Raw genomic sequence first — 17,441 nt, 5'->3', positions numbered from 1 at the left:
AAGCCTACTGCATTCTCACCTTATTATTTGACTCAGAATTTTGATGATTAAAATGTATTTTTTGTGGCCTTTGCCTCGTAGAAGCATTTGACCTGAGAAGATGCCACTGCATCTCAATTGTTTTCGCAAGAGTTGCCCACAATCTACAGATGCACTCTCTTAAGAGAACCCCATAAACTATAGTTGGATGAGGATCCCTGATGTGATGAAGACCATATGGTATTTGTTTAGTCATCATGTCTTTGCAACTTAAATGTGATGACAGTGACACACATCTGCCAGTCACCATGGCTGGGATTCAATAGTCCACTGTGCTATCCAAGGGGAAGTCTTGGATCTAGAGACTGAAGAGTTTCTAAAACTTATAAATGAACCCTCTGTGAGCTCAGGTAAAATATCCACATCACAAAAATGGAAATCCCGAATAAAATCCATCACAGGCCAGCTCAGGAGGGCTAGCCAGCCAATACATTCTGAACAAGGAAGGTGAGGGGAAAAAGAACCTTCACACACATGAGAAAATAGTCTCCTCCCCTGTATCTTTTGAAATCATGGCTACAAAACGACAGGTTTTTGAGGACAATAAGGAGAAAGGAATTTTATTTGCAATTTTAAAACAATAGTGATTGACTTTAGCAACTAACCTCAAGAGAATAATCTCCAAGAGTCCAGAATGGAAGAACACTTACATTTGAAATTACTCTTTAGGAATATTAACTGTAGGTCCACAAAAATTCTGTAACAGAGACATGATTTTAAGCCACTTAGTGAGTCAACAGATACTTAAAGATATCTGTGTGTTTAGAGCAGAAATTGTGTGTGTGTGTGCATATATGTCTTTAGGGGTTGGGAGTGGGTGTGTTCATTCAAATGCAAGAAAGGCATTTTTTTCCTGGCCAGTTTTTAACATTTATTTTTATAAGAAAAAATGTCATTGTGCTAACTTAGTGCCTATTTGTAATACAGATGATTCTGTTTGTTTTGGAGAATTGGTGCATACATATAACCTATCTGGATCATTTTGAATCCTCCTACCTCTTGTCTGTTTCTTCTCCTATCTCCCTGACCCTTTTCCCCACCTCTAAGAATCTACCTTCTAATTTCCTGTCACTTCTCCATTATTTTGTTCATTCATTTATATTTTAGGTTTCTCACATATGAGAAAATGTGGTATTTTACTTTCTGAGTCTGGCTTGGCATAAAGGTTGTAAGTTCCAACCATTTCTCTGCAAGTGACATTATTTTATTCTTTGGGACTAATAACATTCCAATGCATTTATATGCAACATTTTCTTTATCAGTTCATCTATGAACAGGGATCTAGGTCCTCTCCTGAGTTTAGCTATTGTGAATTGCACTGCTACAAACATGCGTATGCATGTATCACTATAGTTTTACCTCTTTAATTCTTTTGGGAATGTACTCGGGAAGTAGAGCTAGGTCAAAGCAAATTTCTATTTTTAGTTTTTTGAGGAATCTCCATACTAATTTTCATAGGGGTGGTTCTAGCTTATGTTCCCATCAGCAGTGGGGAAGTATTCCTTTTTTCCCTCATGTGTCTTTGCCAGGATTCACTGATTTATTTGTTCATGATGATAGCCATTCTAACTGGGGTAAGATGAAATCTCAAAGCTATTTTGATTTGTGTTTTCCTAATGGTTAAAGATGTTGAGCTTCTTTTCATCTACTCATTGGTATTTGTATTTCTTATTTTGAGAAGTGTGTGGTCGGTTTATTTACCCACTTTTTATTGAGTAATTTGGTTTTGAGGTTAAATTTTGAGTTCCTTCTATATCTTTAATATTATTCTTTTATCAGAAGAGTGGCTAGAAATTACTTTTCACATTCTGTAGGTTGTCTTTTCATTCTATTGTTTCTTTTGCTATTAAAATTTGATGTAATCTCATTTGTTGATTCTTGATATCATTTCCTCTGCTGTTGTAGTCCTAGTCAGGAAATCTTTGTACCTATGGCTTCAAGTGTTTTCCATGCCTTACCTTCCAGTGGTTTCAAAGTTTCTGTTTGTATATCTAGGTCTTTGAACCATTTTGATTTTATTTTAATACAGGATAAGAGATAGAAATCTATTTTTATTCTTCTGAATGTGGATATCCAGTTTTTCCAAAACCAATTGTTAAAGAAGCTGTCTTTCTTTAACATAAGTTTTTGGCCCCTTTGTCAAAAATCAGATAGCTAAAGGTGCATGGAATTGCTTTTCTGTCTTTTGCTCTATGTCATTGGTCTACATGTCTGTTTTTGTGCCAGTATCATGTTGGTTTTGTTCTATAGCTTTGTAGTATAACTTGAAATCCAGTATTGTGGTACCACCAGTTTGCTGTTTTTGCTCAGAATTGTTTTGGCTATTCTGGGTATTTTCTGGTTCCATATAAATTTTAGGATTTTTTTCCAGTTCTGTGAAGAATGTTGGTATTTTAATATGGCTTGCATTAAATTTATTGATTGCTTTTTATAATATGCTCATTTTGACAATATTAATTCTGCTGATCCAAGAACAAGGAGTGTATTTCCATTTTCTAATGCCTTCTTCAATTTAATTCTTCAGAGTTCTGTCCTTTTCATTATAGAAATCTTTCACCTTCATGCCTAAGTTGATTCCTAGGTATTTAATTTTTTGGAAGCTATTGTGAATAGAATTGTTTTTCTGATTTCTTTCTTGTTGTTCATTATGGGTATACAGGAATACAGTTGATTTTTGAGTGTTAACTTTGTATCCTGAAGTTCTTCTTTTTTTTTTCTACAGGATGGATGGAACTGACTGCTGTGGTGTCATGGAAACCTAATAGAAATATCAGGAGGTGAAAGGAGGAAGTGCTGAAGAAATCATCCTAGAAAGTCTGCTACCAACGGAGTCCCATGGATACTAGAAACAGCCCTTCTAATTTTCCTGTTTTTAGTCTGAGAATCTTGCTATTTAGAAAATCATGCGTGGAAGCCTGCAGCTATTTTATATCGACAACTAGGCAACAATGTGGAGATAGTCACTTAGTCTGGTCGAATTGCTTTGTCCTGTTCAGACGGCTGAGGCCAGGAAGCTCATCTTTAAAAAGCTTTTTATTGGCTCATGTCTGCAGTACATATTAAATACATTCATCATGTATTTACTTCCCCTTCCCCTGCTCCATCTCTCATCTCCCCCATTCCCAGAACCTCTTTCCATCTCGACAAATTCTATCTCCCTGTCCATCCTCCACATCAAGTCTCATCCACTTTATGTCATAAACGTACTGTGAATCTACTTCTTGTCACCTCTATGTCTAAGCTACACTCTTTGTCATCCTCCCAACACCAAAGATCCTTCTTATAAGCTTTCTACACTTATCTCTCTTCATTTGTGTGATTTCATCCTTTGTTCTTTTATTAATTTACTTGTTCATTTAACAAATATTTATTGGGGCTCTACCTTGGGCCAGACATTACTCCAGCCACTAAATGACCACAACAATGAGAAAAGTAGAGAATGTCTCTGCTTCCATGTGGCTGATATTTCTATAGGCATAAACAGGTATCAGTGAATGAAGTACAATAAGAATAGCAGGTACTGTCTAGTTGGGATGACGGACGTTCAATCCATCATCCCCCCCATGCACAGCATGAGCTTTAAACACAAATCAGATCTGGCCAACCTCTGCCGAAAACATGTCAATGTTGCCCTTAGAATAAAATACAAGTTATAAACATGACTTTACCATGTTGAACCACAGAAGATATTTTGGTTTGAAAATATCATTAGGTGAAAAAATAAGGTATCAGTTCTACTTTTTGAAAAGCAAATGAATTTTGCCCTGGAGGGGTTCCTTCCCCAGTCCATTCATTTTCAACATGTTCTCTGGAGGAGCTGGTGGTGCCTTTTCTTTTGTACTAACATGTTTTCTTTCCATTTTTTAAAGGTTGGATTCCTTTCAATTATCAGACCTTTTCCGGGAAAATTGCGGTCAACTAATTTGACAGATTTGATTCCTCAGTTTTTTCACCTGCAAAGTGAGGGTGGTCATACTTTACTATATGCATTTTCTGTGCAGATTTAAAGACCTAAAATGTGCAATACCTGCCACAAAATGAATGTTTAATGAGTTGTTCTGCCCTCTGAGCAAATGAAACAGAACTATGTTTTCTTGCTATAAACCAACAAATTTCTTGACAAGGGAATGAGAGACTATCACTGAAGAAAGAACAACATAATTATTTACTTCGGAAGGTAATGGTTGTGGCCAGGAGGCCTCTGCAGCCTGGGTCACTGCTAACCTGTCACAGTGACTAAGCTGACACCAAGGTTTGCTCCAAAGCAGGTATTTTTGTGCAGTTAGCCTTCTCTGGGCCAGTGATTATGCAACATATTTGTTCCCTGAGCACACATTGTTCTTACACGGCCAGCATGGTCACTAAAAATTCTACCCAGTTTAGAGCCTTCCTATTCGTAAATACGCGATATTGTCACTGAGATACAGCTTCTGGCTGTGCAGAGTTGCTGAACAGCTGCTGAGGTGAGAATTCATCTCCTTCTTATGTGGTACTTCTTGAAGGAGAGATGTCTCCATCTCACCTCATCCTTTGCACCCTCCAGCTACCTCATCGCTGCTGCATCAACTCTGATCATAATTGTAAAACAGAAACAGGAGGAAGAGAGAGAGAGAGAAAGAGAGAGAGAGAGGAGGTGGGGAGGAGATAATTTCTAGCAAGAATAAATAATAAAATAGAGATCATTAGTCATTCTGCCCTCTCCTTGCTTCTCAATAACAGAATAACTTCCATTTAAATTTGGTCTGGTCTTCAGCATCTTTTTTATATTTCCCTATGGAGACACATTCCGTAGTTAAGAGCAAAGACTATGGAACAAGACTTACATGCTTAAATCCTAGCTCACACTTAGTAGCTATGGAACTGAAAGGAAATTATTTTTAGCTTCTCTGCCTCAGTTTCTTCACCTGTATAAAACAATAGAAATCTTCATGGAGTACTGTATAGTATTGTGAGAATTAAGGGGTTAATACACGTAAAATGGTTAGAATAGTGTCTAGCACATAGTAGGTATTCAATAAATGCTATCTAGATGTAATTATATATAGCAATTGATATAGGAACCCTTAATTTTGTAACTTGGGGAAGAGAGAATGTCTTCTGCTTGCAGCTAATTTCACAGAGCAGATGGTAGATATTCAATAAACATGTGTTAAATAAGTGAGAATAAGCCAATGAATGATTGATAAAAATATGATGGGGGGAGGGGAACGAGAGTAAAAAGGTTAAAGATGTGTCATGTCTATGGACCAAATGACCACAATGAATGCAAACATTGTATCATAAACATGAACTAAAAATAACAATAATAAGGAAAATGAGGCAAGGGGATCTAGAGAGGGAGGGAGGTGGGAAGGAAGGGCAAGGGGAATAAAAAAATCAGGACGCGCTATGTACATGTACCTACTCCTTAAGATGACTGAAACTTCAAGTATTACAAATATGTACTAATAAAATGGAATTTAAAAAAGCGTGAACAAGCAAGAAAATAATGAGATTGTGCCATGGTGGTATAAGTGTGGAGCAACTTGATGGAAAATTTCTGGCTAAGAACAGTCTTTCTGTCTTGGTGATTTTTCTAAAAATATTGGTAGGATTTGCAATAGGAATGTGCGGTCTTCTTGGAGGGAAGAGCAGGAACTTACAGCATCGTTCTGAAGTCAGGGCGAAGACGGAACCGCAAGGTTCAACCCGGTGGGTAACAGCCATGGAGGCCCCGCCTCCTGTGGGTGTTGCAGAGCTGCCTCCTGCCCCTGAAACTCCATACTCACCTTCCTGAAGGATCTGAGTGGAGTGCCTGCTGCTTCCTCTGTGTAGAGAGAGGCTCTTGTGTCCTGTAACCTTGCTCCCCGCTACATACTTGGGTTTGCTCCAGTATGGAAGAAATGGCAGAAACCTCTCACCATGAGGCTTCTGAAAAGTCTCCACAGAACGTCTATGACAAAATGGCCCACTTTGCTTTCCGACAGAGACCAGTAAATGTTTGCAGCCAATTAGCAGCTCAGTGGAAGGCAGTGCTCCGAATGAACCAAAGGTTAGTATTTCCAGTCCTGGGGTTCTTAGAAGAGAGCAGTCTCGAGGGGGCTTGGAGAGGAGGTGTGAAGGGATGTGTGGGCCGCACACTCATGGCCTAACGGGCTGAGGGCCTGCTTCAGGCGGATTCCACACAGGGCGGTTTCACAGGCCGCTCACCGGAGGCCTGTTTTCCACCCTGCCCAATGCCATTACATCACTCTCTGCCAGTTACAGGAAATCCAATGAGGGCTGGCCACAGTATTTCCCTGAGGTCCAATTCAAACAAATCCGCCCCTCAGTCTTGGAGGCTGACGAAGTGTGAAGGAAAAGGCAATTCACAACATCCTTCTGTTCGGCCTGAGAGGCTAAGGGTGAATCGGCTGGCCCGATGGACGGCCAGTGGGCAGCTGAGTGCTATTATATGAGCAGGTATCGGGGACAACACCGCCATCTTTTTCTTTTTCTTTTCTTTTTTTTTTTTTTAAAGAAACATTGTTTAAGATTCTTATATCCATTGGACAGACTCGGAGGCCTGGAGTCTCAGTTCGCCTACTTGCTAGCTGTTTGAGCTCACATAAGTCCCTTGAACTTGCTAAAACCTCAGATCCTCCATCTGAAAATGGGATCATAATAGCACTAATTTTCATAGAACACATGAGAATTAAATGAGAACATTCCTGGGAAACGCTTAGCACAGCATCCTATCCAATAAATGTCCTATCTTATTGTTACCACAAGGAAGATGGTCATCCATTTTATTAAGGTCTTCACTGCATCTCTCCCTCAAACACAGTCCCCCTTTTTTTTTTTTAATAAAACTTTTTCTAAGGTGAAAAAATGCCCACTATAAGGGCAGACCCTGAAGTGAGTAGCTTGATGAATGTGTAGTGTGAATGCACCTATGTAGGCCCCACCCACATCAGGCACTGACAGGTCACAGAAGCGCCCAGAGCCTTTTCCCATTCACTATGCCCACTCTTCTTAGTTCTTTCAGTTCAGATTACTTTTTTAGGTATAATCATTGTCTTAACCACCGCCCAACAATATAGAACACTGCAGGCAACCCAGATGTGTTTTCATCCCCCACAGAGAAAACTGATCTTTTGACTTATTACAGTAAATTTTGACTTTGAATCTCAAAGTATGTGCTCTTTTTTTTTTTTTTTAAAAAACAAAACTCAGTCATGTGCTTCTGAGAGTTATTCATGTTTGCATGAGGAGCAGACATTCATTTCTTCTCCTTGCTGTATTGTATTGCATTGGATGAATATTTTGTAATGTATTTGATGAGTATTTGTGTTGAACTCAGTCTTTCGCCGCCAGAAATAATGCTGCTGAGAACACTCTTTTGTGCACCTTTTATGTAACATATATTTCTATTTTTCAGATATGAGTAAGCCTGGCGATGTCACAGGGTTCCTATCTGTTTAGTTTTTAGTAGATAATAACAAACATTTCTGTTCTTACCAATAATTGTTATTTTTAAGTTCTTTTTGAAAGATTCAGCTTGGTCAGTAAATACTGTTATCCCATTGTGGTTTTAATTTGCATTTCTCTGATGAGTAAGATGTTGAGCTCTTATACTGGTCATTTTCATATCTTCTTTTGTGATGTTCCTGCTTGTCCTTTTGCTCAATTTTTATTGGATTATCTGTCCTTTTTTATTGATTTACATGAGTTTTAAGATATATATTCTAGATATGTATCCTATGTTAGATATCTGTGTGCAAATATCCTTTCTTCTATGTAGTTCATCTTTTCATTCTTTTAATATCTTTTGGTAAGCAATTTTTAATTTTAATATAGTCTAATTTATCAATCTTTTTCTAATGGCTGGTACTTTTTATGAACTGTTTAAGAAATCCTTCTTATCCCAGTGTGATGAAAATACTTTTGTGGATATTTTTTGGGGAAGGTTGTTATTCTTTTCCTATCTTAAATTTTGCGAATGTTGTAAGGGGAGGATTAGGATTAATTTTTCTCCCTCATATGGGGATCCACTTAACTCTGTACCATTTGTTGTAAAGACTATCTTTTCCCCTTGCAGTAATGACATTATTGTCAGTAATCTGGTCATTATCAATCTGTTTTTATTTCTGACTTTTAATCCACTGGTTTATGTGTCTTTTGTCACATATAACTGTTCTCTTAAGTACTGTAAATTTAAAATAAATCTTAGGATTTGATAATGTAAGCCTTCTAGTTTTCTTTATCTTTAAATGAGTCTTTACTAACAACTTGTCAATTAGGAACTACTTACTTATTCAATTATTATGTCTCTTAACTCTCTTAATTTATGCAGGTAATTTTGTTTTTGACACAGGGGCTTATCATGTTGTCTAGGCTGATCTCAAACTGGTAGACTCAAGTGACTGTCGTGCCTTAGTCTCTGAGTGCTTACTAGGACTACAGGAATTCCCACATGCCCAACCACACCGGCCAATTTTACACACATACACCTCATTTCTGCGACTTTCATTCAGATTTCAGTGAACCTGTAGACCAATTTCAAAAGAAAAATGCTGTCTTTTAATCAATAAACATGGTAGAATCTTTCATTTGTTTATATATTCTTTAAATCCTTTTAGTAACATTTTATAGTTTTTAATGTAATTTCATACATGTTTCAGTAGATTTATCTTTGGATATCTTGTGCTTTGATGTTATATATGTTATTGAAAAATTTAATTTTCTAATTGTTGCTAGCATATAGAAGTACAACTTATTTCTTGTATACTGGCATTGTATTTACCAATATTGCTAAATTCAAGTATTAATTTTAGTAGCCTCTCTGTAAATTTAAAAAATCTTGATATGTCATATAATTTGCAAATAATAATACTTCAAATGCACTTTTGGGAGTACTATATTACTTATATTTCCAAATTCAGAAATAGATACATTTTCCATTACAAAACTTAAAACAAAAACAAACCATTTTTATACCTTCAGAGTTTGCCTTATGACTTTGCAATTATGTTGGATAAACAGACTTATGCCCTGTAAACAACATCCACTGTCCTTTTGTTCACAAGGAAATTCAGCTTCCAAATTTCTTACACTGAAAGAGTTTTTTTGCTTTTTCTTTTTACTGAACCAAGGCAAACTAATCTTTGAGGACAGAAGTTTTGAAAGCATAATTACCGAGTTGTATGCATGCCAGCAGGAATCTTTCCATACTGCAATGATTTTCTATAATTCATTACTGGTAAATATTTTTCATGATATTATTTTCTATTCAAATGTAATTGCACACTACATTCAAAATAATTGTCAATATCATCCTAGATTCTGGCACTTGGAGAATGAATGTTAAATGTATGACATATGGCCCTCATGCCCACCTCCACCATGGCAGGCATTACTAATCTATTATGATGTTCTCTAATATGAGATCCAGAAGGATCCTCAACATCTTTCTCAATGCAAGACCCCAGGCAATTGTTGACACCAACCGATGAGATTTGTCACATAAAATGAAACCTATTTGCCATTCTTAGGAATTTATGGCTGCATTTACTTCCACTATATCTTCAAAGCTTCTAAAATCCTGCTCCTTCCAACATAATCATCCTAATTTTCCCTCCAAATTATCTGATATTATATGAGCTGTGATTGAATAATAGTGCACTTAATGTGGCATCAAAGAAGACAAGTGACTGGTTGGGTGGCTGGCTGCCTCCAACAAGCCTACTTGGGTCAGTAATTCCTTGGTGAGGTAAAGTCAGGACAAAACCTAGACCTTGCCTTAGCAGCTTTAAAGTCTTCATTCAGTCAGCTGGGCCTGAGTTTATCAAGCGCCCAGGCACCAACTCATTAAGGAAACTAACAGGAGGAAGGTTTATAAATCAGAATACCAATTGATTGATTTGTAGTCTGGGCATTAAACTTTCCAAAGAGTATAATACTGGCTTTGGCTACTCTAGAGATTGACTCCCTTGTCTAGAGCTACCTGGGAAACTGAACTGAGACACAGAGATTTGGTGGTTACAAGCACAGACTCTGGAGAACCTTGCAATCTTGGTCCTAGTGATTTCAGGCAAGTTGTCTTTAACTTCTAAACCTTACCTTTATACTGAGGGAGAGGTTAATGCTCTCTGAGAAATCAGAGCACTAGTGTATATATATCATTTACTAGCTTGGGTTCAGGCACATGATAAGGTCAATAAATTTTAAATGATTGGTATAGACTCAACAAAAAAGAACAGTATATTTTAAAGGACTATTTTGTCTACAGTATGGAAAATCTTCAAATTTCCTATATGTCTTTATAGTGGTCAAAATCACTGGATTCATCTAAGAAAATATCTGTCATTTTCTGTTTGATAGTTTGGGAGAATACCATCACATTCTTAAGCCCTGAATCTCCGTGCTCTAGATTTCATGCATACTTCCACTCTGTTCTAGATTTCATGCACACTTCCACTCTGTTCAAGTAGCAGCCACCATAAAATTAGATAAAATAAAAGGACTAGGTTATTTATATTTATACTAACTTGTTTATATTGGTCATGTGGGGCCAAGAATCTTGCTTAGACAGCAGACCGAGAGAAACTTTGGTCTTTCAGATAGCCACAGATAATCCCTTTGATAAAACCTGGGAGAGTTAAGGAGGAGTTGAAGGTGCAGTGGTGAACATTTTTATTGTTAATTTACTGGAAATGAGGATAAGCGAAGGGAAAACATGAATGTGTCCCAAGTGGTTATTGTGTGTCACAGGTATTTCACACATGCAATCTCATTTCATCTTCATTACAATCTTACAACACTGATCTCTTCCTCCAACCTCACAGACAATGTCCAAATGTGAGAACAACTAGTCTATAACCACACAACTAGTAGGTGATAGATCTGAACATCTAGTGGACTTGCACTAGCCCAGAGCCCTGTGATATCAGGAGCTTTGCTCCCTCCAGGTCACCTGATTGGTTACTTTGAGGTGAATTCTCAGAGGTTGACATTTCTTCAGACCTCATCTCAGAGATTATAGTTTGAGGATTCTGTTCCTTTTAGTGTGATCAAAAAACCTTTGTTCATTTACCTAACTGTTAAAAGGTAGTGCGCTCAGGAGATTCAGAAGAAGAAAGTGTTTAAACCAGTGCTTCACAGACTACACTGCACCAGATCCCCTTGGAGGTTGGGATTTCACCTCCAGAGACTTAGTGGGTCTGGAGCAGGGCCTCAAAATCTGCATTTCCATCAAAGTCACGGGTAGACCTGATGCTCCCAGCACAGACCCTGTACTGTGAGAAGCCCTGGGTGATTTAACACAAGCAGGAAAAGAACAGGAGTAAACGAAAAGGGGAAGACAATGCGCAAGAGTGTGAACATAAAAGATGTTTTATCTTCCTACAGCCCCATATCCTGTACTTTTAAAGGTTCATACTGTTGCTGTCTGTCATTTCTATCACTGCACCAGTGTGCCCATTGATTCTGGGAATGGTGGCGATGCGGTTGAACAGAAGAAAGGTGAAGAGGGCCTAGTGCTGAAGAAGGAACTTGGTCAGTCACAAGCAGCTCTGATATCTGCCAGAGCAGAACCTATGATTATTTACATACCCAGTTGGCTTTCAGAGGGAGAAATGACTCTGGCCAGGTCCAGAGCAGGTTAGAGCAGTAATAGGCAGTAGATCCTCCTGGACCATCCCAAATGGTGGGAATGGACAGCCCCACCCAACACAGCAGGTTCAAACTGCAGAACTGGCTCTAGAAGCACTCAGCCATGTATCTGTACTGATATCTGAACCAAAACCAAGTCAACAGTTTCCTGTCCATGAGATTGATCTCCATGCACCCCATCACCTACCTCCCAACAAATAGCAGAATAGGAGAAAACCTGAAGAGGAACCTCTTTCAACTTTCTTTCTGGTACACTTGAAAACTCACCTTGGGTAAAGGATATGAGAAGGTTATGCAATTTACTACTTGCTATCCAATATTGGACTCTAGGTCTGGAATTTGGTTTGAAGTAGATAGGGAAAAATATCTCCTTCATAACAGATTGTCCTTGGGCAAAGAAGAATGTCAACAAACCTAAGAAGAAAAGCTTTATCTGTAGTTATCTGCCTCAGCAGAGGTGGTTGTTTTTGTATCTCTCTGGCACCATGTGTTGCTTTAGGTGAAAATAATAGTGGTTAATTTCAGGAAAAAATCCTGAGATTTGTTTTCTGGGTCTTTAAAGAGAAATGCTGGTGTTAATGTTTTTAGTCATTTTGAGAGGTAATGTGCTGTTAATTTATACTTATGAAACATTTTTTAAAGTACCTACTGTGTGCCAGACACTGTTAGGTACTAGTAGTACCAGAGGTGAAAAGAATATTGGACCCAAAGTACTAAGACCTCGGTTTGAGTGTGTGCTCCACAAATGGCTGCTGAACACCCACTGTGCCAAGCACAGCGCTAGCCCTGGGACACCCAATCATGCCCAAGTGACTAATGCCAAGAGGAGGTAGCTCAAAGGTTACTGATACTTGTATAATTATGTAAGTTTCCAAGCCATTTTGCAGCAATCTTGTATGCTGTGTGTGCTGCCGTTTTGTGGTGGAATTTAAGCTCTGAAAAATGAAGTGACATACAGCTAGTAAGTTGTATCTATACCAAGATGCCCATGGTAAATAGAATGGGCTGCAAGAGAGGTGGATAAGAATATTGTTATAAAAGGAGAGAATGGAGGATCTGCAGCCAGCAAGCAGGTCAGAAAGGAGAGCAGGCAGTAGATAGGGGAGAGGCTATGGCTGTCAGTGGAGGTCGTGGTTGGCAGTGGAGGCCATGTTTGAGGGTAGAGGGCATGGTTGATAGTGGAGTACACAACTGATGGGAAAGACTTTAGCTGATACAGAAGCAGACTGATCTTCCTGAGCGGAGATGGCCTGGTCCACAAGAGGTCTGGGTCCTCTTCACTTCCTTCAGTGTGCACAATTATTGGCCAAGACCCTCTGTTCCACTAACTGCAGCCTGGACTGTGCCCTTGTCCTTTGCCTGAGCCTCTATAGGAGCTCACGCTTCAAATATCTATAAGGGTCAAACAAAGAGTACAAACAAGTGATGTTTGCAAGGAAAAGAAATAGGGAGTTCTCTGAACTGGAAAAACTCAAGAATACACATGTGAGCTATAGGCAGCAACTTCTTCCATTCATTGACACCTTCTGGAGTATGATTAAGTATTTCTAGAGCATCAATTTCTTAAGAAAAGGAAGTCTGGATTTTTGAAGTCTAGATTTTGGAACAGCCCAATCTTACAAGTTAGGAATACCATGAGAAGACAATAAAGTATCTCTCAGATTTGTTTGTTTGCTATCCCTGGCTTACATCCTCCTACATATGTCAAGTATACTTTTATTAATTTGTATGAATTTTTTCCTTTTGGTACCAGGAATCAAACTCAGGACCTTGCACTTGCCATGCAGGCTCTGTGCTGCTGAGCTATATCCCTGGCCCTGTATGAATTTTTATACGAACCTATGATTATTTACATACTCTGTGTACCCCAGCCCCTCCCTCTCATTAGAGCTGCTGCCTCGTGTCTGGATGGGAAACGGGCAATGCATATGGTGGCTACAAGCTGGGACTCTGAAGTCAGAGAGCATGGGCTTGAATCCTTGATTTAGTTTCCCCCGGTGTACGTCCCTGAATCAGACACAGAGCCCTTTCTGAGGTTGTGTTTCTAATACAACACGGACCTGATTATACTTTGTTATTCAAAGAGGTATTGCGAGGATTGAATGGAATAGTTATAAATTGCTTGTAGCCACACTTGGCATATGGAGAACAGTGAATAAATAGATATTCTCATTGTTAATAACAACAAACCATTAAGTAGTTAGATTAATCTCACTAAACTTTGATTTTTAAATGAATTCAAGCTTCAGTGCTTGAAAGCTCAAGCTCAGCACAGGTCCTCAAATACTGGGTGATGCCCTGTGTCACCACCTTGATCACCACTGCCACTATCACCACCAGCACTGCCATCGTTATCGCCATATCTGTTACCATCACCACGGTCATCTCCACCATCATTAGCATCATCATCACCTTCACTGTGCCTATTATCATCACCATCGTATTTACCACCAGAGCTATTGTTTACCCAGTACCATTATATGCCAGTTCCTAGCTGGTTCACTGTCTGTTCTGTTTTTCTTACAGCAACCCAAATAATTATTTCCTTCTCTCCCCAAAATTATGAAGTTGTAAGGAATTAAACACCTAAACTATGGCTCCCACTAACGTACATTAGAGATAGAATTCTGCCTCAGGCTTGTCTGGCCATAAATGTGGGCTGTTTTCTTATACTGTTCACTTCACTAATCTGGGAAATGGAAGTAGTGGAAGTTACAGATTATGCAACTGGTCTTGGACAGCTTGGCATTCTGAGGTGTGTGTCCCTTTGCATTTTGGTACATTGCTATCATTTTGTCTTTTTTAGATGGCTGATAGCAGTTTATTTATAACTAAGAACTGACAGTCTGTTTATCCAAATAGCTCTTTGAAAGGTTCCAATTATGGTTCCGCCACATCTCTGAAGGCTAGTGGTGGGAAGCCAAAGTAACACTATCTCTGTTGCTTGTTCAGGTACAAAATGGAACAAAAGGCCACTCCCTGTGAGGAGGTTCTGATGAGGGCAGAGATGTTATGCTTTAGGAGAGGTCAGTATTGAGCACCACCTCCGGGATGGACACTGGTAGTTCTCTGTCTTGTGTGACTTTTGAAAGGTGGGTTTCTTCTTAGCTTAATTGACAATCTCAGCCAGGAGGCTCTGGCTTCTCTTCTCCTTCTTTCTCACCAAAACAAGCCAGCTAAGCCAGAGAAGGCTCTCAGTCAGTGGACCCACCACAATGGAGCAGCCACTTTGAGCAAGGCCCTCTGGTACTGAGCACCAGAAACACATCAAAGGTAGAGGATGTAGAATCTTGGCTTTTGAAGAGTTGATCCTTCAGAATGGTGGAGGAAGAGATGAGGTCAAATTGATAAGCCGGGCTGGAGCTCTAGGGGACATTGAGCATCTGTATGCTGTTTGCTGCAATGCGAGTCTGTACTGAGTGACTGCAGGGAAGTGAAAGAACTTCACTATGTACCATAGAGAGGACTAGAAAGCTTATTCCACAAATTTACTCTGAGAGTTTGGGCTTGGTGCCTCATCTGGACTTGGGTCATCTGAGCTTGACCCTCAGCTTTGCTATGTACTAATGGTGGGACTTCAGCAGTCTGGTTAAATCCTCTGAGCCTTCACTTTATTGTCTGCAAAATGGGGATAATACTCATTTCCCAGAGTTGTTATAAGGAAGGAAAATTCATTTAAGCCCCATTTTTCCTATCTCTACAGAACAATGGTACAATTAGATGAATAGCAAAGGTCCTTCTCAGCTCAAGAATTTATGTTTATCCAGCCATCAGCTCAGCAGAACTTTCACACATTGATCTCAGCTTGAATCTCATAGCAAGGCTCAATCACTCAGGAGACCAGAGTGCAGTTTAAGCCACTTACCTCTCCGTGCTGATGCCCAAAGTCTAATGCACAGCGTGAGGCCATCTTTAAAAGGGATCTTGATCAAATTGTAAATTTACTCACTGGTGTGCTGGCTACTTTCCATTTGCCAACTGTAACTGTCCCTCCTGACCCATCCCCTCTTGGCCCTTCTCTGTTCTTTCAGAGGCTGATAAACTTTATACCTTGGCTCTCTTCTTTGTTGGCTGGGTTTGGCCAATGAAGCAGGAGACAAGAGGCTAGAACAGTCAATCTGGAATATTTCACCCATGCTCCCTTGCTGTCTCCTAACTGCCTTCTGTGCCCAGCTTGTGCCCCAGCAAACAGCTCCTCCCAGACTCAGCTCTCACTGGGCTCCCATGATACCCTTCCCTCCCCCTCTTTTTTTAGTTCTAGGGGTAGAAATGCCTCCTTATTGTTGCTGGTCCATGAAACTTCCACCTCCCTTGCTGGCTCCACTTACCCCATAAATAATTCCTTCATTAAACCCTAATAGTGGCATTTTGTTTTCTGGCTGGCAGGGCTTTGAGAGTAGTGGTCGAGTCTATTTCTTTTGTACTTTGAAAGACGTGTATGTAAAGTACAATACATAAGTTTTCCTGAATAAACACTTGAGCCTGTATGATGACCATGTAGTTGCTGGTAAGTTCTTTTTACATGATTCTCTTCCCTGACCCATGAAATAAAAAAACTTTTGGGGGAAACTTCCACTGATTGACACACTGTGGAAGTTACACTGATACATACTTTAGGGTGGTGGCAGAAAGATCTGGCTGGATTTAATTTAATTTAGGATTCTTACTACCTAAGGTAAATGCTTTACTCATCTTCTGCGCTGCACAGATATGAAAAATCACTCTGTTAGCCTTTATTGAGAGAAGAGTTTTGAATTCTTTATCTTTATTCAGAGCAGGTCCGCACATTCTGGAAGAAGCAAGCCTTGAATCCAGAGAATGGGGTGATGGGGCAGTGGCACAGTGCCAGGAAGCGTATTAGCATGTACGCCAACCCTGTTTAAACAAGCAGATCATAAACTTGAGCAAGTTACAGAAAAAATGAAGTGAAGCATAATCAAGGAGCCCTAGCAGAAAGAATACAAATGGAGACTACAATGCCAATCAAAAAAAAAAAAAAATTAAATTAAATTTAAAAGGAAGAAAAAGAAAAAACGATATAAATATGTAGGGAAGGGCAAAAGATCAAAAGGAAAAGCCAAATTTATAATAAAGTAAAATGTTTTATTCCTTTGGTTCATATATTTGCTGTGGATATAAACATATATTTGAAGATATGTGTGTTTCAAAATAAAGTAACCCAGTTAATCTGTGTTATCCAGCTATCAACACCATAAAGCATGAGTTAGACAGATTTCTTTGTGTTGTAAAAGGCGCTAAATTCACAAGCGTGGAGCTGTGGGTGGGAGGGGTTTTACATATCTGAAGGTAGCAGAGATCTGTGTTTGTTTACTTCACAGTTGTAGGATGCTGACCACGCGCAGCCTTCAACCCACTGAGGGTTTGAGCTCTGTGCAGCAAACCCTGCTGTTCTATGGGAAAGAGGAGGAGCAGAGCAGAAGCTGAGTACCATGTACCCCGCAGGAGGAAGAAGGCTCCCCAGCCAGATCCTTTGATTCACCAGATGCTGAGGCACCAGCCAGGGTTCTTTTGTGCAGCCCAAGAGAAACCATGTCACACACATGCTCTCGTTTTACTAACACTCTGAAGAGACTCTATTCCAGGATGAACAGCTCTTCCCCTAGTCCGTGAGCAATGCCACCAGAGAATCTTTCTGAACCCTCTGAAACCTGCTGCCACTCACTGTGCTGCCTGTACCACAGTCCTTTAGTGACTTGGATTTAGCACTGAGGATTTTCTTCTCCCATCAGACTGCTAATCTTTCTTTATTT

Source organism: Chinchilla lanigera, unplaced genomic scaffold, assembly GCF_000276665.1.
Source record: "Chinchilla lanigera isolate Chin_1 unplaced genomic scaffold, ChiLan1.0 scaffold00014, whole genome shotgun sequence".
Lineage (NCBI taxonomy): Eukaryota > Metazoa > Chordata > Mammalia > Rodentia > Chinchillidae > Chinchilla > Chinchilla lanigera.
Note: the sequence above shows the minus strand (reverse complement) of the source record.